Consider the following 3439-nt stretch of genomic DNA (forward strand, 5'->3'; position numbering starts at 1 on the left):
GGCCTGCCAGCAGAGCTGCCTGGCAGTGATCTGTCTCTCCAAGGCCCTTTGAGGAAACGTGGGCAGGCCTCAGCTGTGCCATGTGTAAGCTGGACCTGAGCCCAGGCAGACCAGCCACCATGAGGGCACATGCACTCAGGGAGCTTGCACACTGCACGCAGCCGTTCTTGGAAACAGGGTCTTTTCTTGAGGCCCCTCATGGCACAGCAGCAGGATATGGGGTCTGTGGCCTTGAATCAGACCTCCCTTCCCTCTCAGAGCAGCTGCTGGTCACTCAGACTCAGATTTCAATGAGGGACAGGAAGGGCCTGGTGGCTGAGCACCCAGGGGTCATAAGCTGTTTGTGCATCCTTGTGCATCGCAGGGGCTCTGTCCTTCCTTTCACAGCACAGTGACATGAGGACCCATGTCCCTCGGCTTCAAAAACCTGTTCAAACCCAGGTCTGCCTGACACAGCACCAGGTTGGTGAGCTGCAAGGGTGCCCTTGGCATTGGCCAGCCATAAGGAACCTGCCTCCCATCCCATACACCACCGACACTGCTTTAGTAGCAGATCCACTCAGGGATGGCAAGCACGAGGCAGGCAGGATTTCTCAGCCTTTCTCAGTCTGTACGTAAAGCTAAGCTTATCCTTCTGAACTCTCTAGCACTGAGCAGAGGAGATGGGTCCTGGCCTGGAGAAGCAGAGGGTGGGGCATGCCAAGGCCCTCTGAGTATTCTTACCTGCAGGGAAACCAAGGTTCCCAGCTGGTGTAAAAGTGTCCTTGCTGGGGCCTGAAAGAGGCAGTAGCAGATGAGTGAGCTTTGGAGGGACAGGGAAAGGAGGGCTCGGGAGACAGGGTCTGCATCCCTGTGCCTGTGCCCTGGGCAGCTCTCTGATGGGACTGTGCCATAACCATTCAGCTGCAGTCAAGCTCCTTCTGGCCCAGGGAGCCTGCTGCTCTGTGGTGTTTGTGGATAGAGCAGTGGAGGGTGCCCCTGCCTGGAGCAGCACATTCCCTCATAGGGAGGGAGCAAGTATGTGCAGGTACAGACAGACATGCACCTGCTCATGCACACCTCTGTGGAATCATGCACAAATCTGTGCACCCACATGCACTCACACAAATCCAGCATGCCCACAAGCACACCCAAGAAAAGAGCATGTGCCTAAGCATGAGCACCTGTGGACTCAGCTAAGGAAATGCTGGTAGCCACCCTGGATGGGCAGGGCTGGAGCACCCTGGGGAAGGACTAGGCCCCAAACATGCTAATGGTGTTGTTGGGGACTCTCTCAGAGACTCTGCAGACAGGTTCTATGACAAAACAGGCCAACAAAATGTCCTGGAGAATGGTGGTATGCAGCATAGGGTCAAAAGCTTGCAGCACAGCCCACCCACAGAGGGAGGGGACAAGAAGTGACCAGTGGAGTGAGCTGGGAGGGAGGGAGAGAGAAGGATGTGACACAGCCTCCTGCATGCGAGCCCTTGGGCATCCAGCTGAGGATTGCAGGAGCTGAGCTCCTTGTGGCAAAACGGGCCACAAGCACCCCCACAGGAGTGACCCAGGTCTACATCACCTACCTGCACTGGACCCCTCTGGCACTTGAGCTGAGTCTTCCAACCACACTGACGTGTTCCTGCCCCGGAAGTCTTTGCGCCTTTCACTCCAGCCCTCAGAAGAAGCTTTCACAGGGGAATGGTCATGGCAGAAGCGGAGAAATGAAAAGGCAGCAACACAGGAAGCGAAAGCATAGCCCATCTCATTAGCTGGGATGTTTTGCATTGGACAGGAGCTTGCCAGAAAATTGTCCTCTCTGCAAAGCGTGGGGCCTGGGCAGGACCAGCATAAAAGCCAGACGGACTCCTCACTCTCTCACTCACTTCTCCCCCATCCTCCTCCTTGGAAACCAGGTGAGTCAGAAGCCCTTACCTCTCCTCCTCCTCCTCTAAAACAACGTCTCACCTCAGTGGATGTCTTAGCTGATATCGGCTCTGTCTTCTGTTGGGGCTCCGAGCTCCTTGTCATGGGAGAGAGAAGGGAAGAGAAGGTCCTGCTCAGAGAGAGGTTGGGGCACGGCTGAGGTGGCTGCTGCATTATGGGTAAGACAGGAGCCTCCCTGGGCCTGGCTGCTCTTTGCAAGGCCCTGGCAAGACGAGACAAAGAAGCCTGCGTGCCTGCCTGCATGGCCTGCAAACTCAAGCCCAGCAGGTGCCTTGGCTTTCACAGGGCAGGGTCACAGGCTGCTGCTCATGCACTCGTGTTCTCTGCTTCCTCCCTGCCCTCTCTCCCGGGTGCACCTCCAGCCCCTAGACATGTCCTGCTGCCACCAGTGCCTGCCATGCCAGCCCTGTGGCCCCACCCCGCTGGCCAACAGCTGCAACAAGCCTTGTGTCAGGCAGTGTCAGGCCTCCACCGCTGTCACTGAGCCCCCTCCCGGGGTGGTTGTCCTGTCCAGATCCATCCTCATCTCCTTCCCACAAAATACCACAGTGGGATCCTTCACCTCTGCTGCTGTTGGCAGCATCCTCAGCTGTGAGGGAGTCCCCATCCCATCTGGGTGCTGTGACCTCTCCAGCATTTCCAGCAGCTACTGTGGCACAAGGTGCCCCCCCTGCCCCACTAAAGCCACTGACCACACACCCAGAGAAGCACCCTCAGGAACTCAGAACATGAAATTGGACACACTGTGGTGCTTCAGGCCATTCTTTTCAGAACACATGACCATCCTTGCCTCCTCTGGAAATGGCTGCCTGGAAAGGGCTGCCTTGGCTCCCTAAAAACATGACCAAGACCTACCTTCCCCCTTCTTCCACTCACTCCTCTCTCTGCCTTTTCTTTGTTGCCTTCTGCTCCCCTGGGCCGTGAGGCACACCCAAAGCCAAGCTGCGGGGATCTTCTGGCTGCTATCCCACTGAGCGGCAGGCAATTGGCAACCTGTGGGATCTCTAGTGTGTTCACGGGGTGCAGACTCTCAGCTGCCCCTGGTGCTGCCTGCACAAGGGGACTCTGCTCAGAGCAACTACTTTCCCTCTTCTGACTCAGTAAAGCAATGCTGCATCCCAGCCTGGGCCTCTGTGCGGTCTCTGCCTCTGTGCACCCTCTCACAAACTGTCCGTGCAGAAAGCCACTGGTCAGGGCAGGGGATAAGGTGAGAGCACAAAAAGACCTTTCTTCACTCCCAGAGGAATGGGAGGGAGGGAATCCTTGCAGTGGATCCTCTTTTGGACACTGTCCCTCGCAGCTGAGGGAGATGTTCCTGACTACTCCAGAGCCACGGGCCATCAGTCCTTGCCTTGCTGCATCTCTGCCAAAAAAATGCCTGCTTGGCCCTGCAAGATCAGCAGCCCCAAAGGCTGTTGAGAAAGGGAGCTGTGCTGGGGGAGGAGGCTTGGACAGAAGACATCTGTGAGGACTGACAGGAGTGGGGATAGCAGGAATAGCCTTCGTGAGACCTGTG

This window comes from Dromaius novaehollandiae, chromosome 22, assembly GCF_036370855.1.
Source record: "Dromaius novaehollandiae isolate bDroNov1 chromosome 22, bDroNov1.hap1, whole genome shotgun sequence".
Lineage (NCBI taxonomy): Eukaryota > Metazoa > Chordata > Aves > Casuariiformes > Dromaiidae > Dromaius > Dromaius novaehollandiae.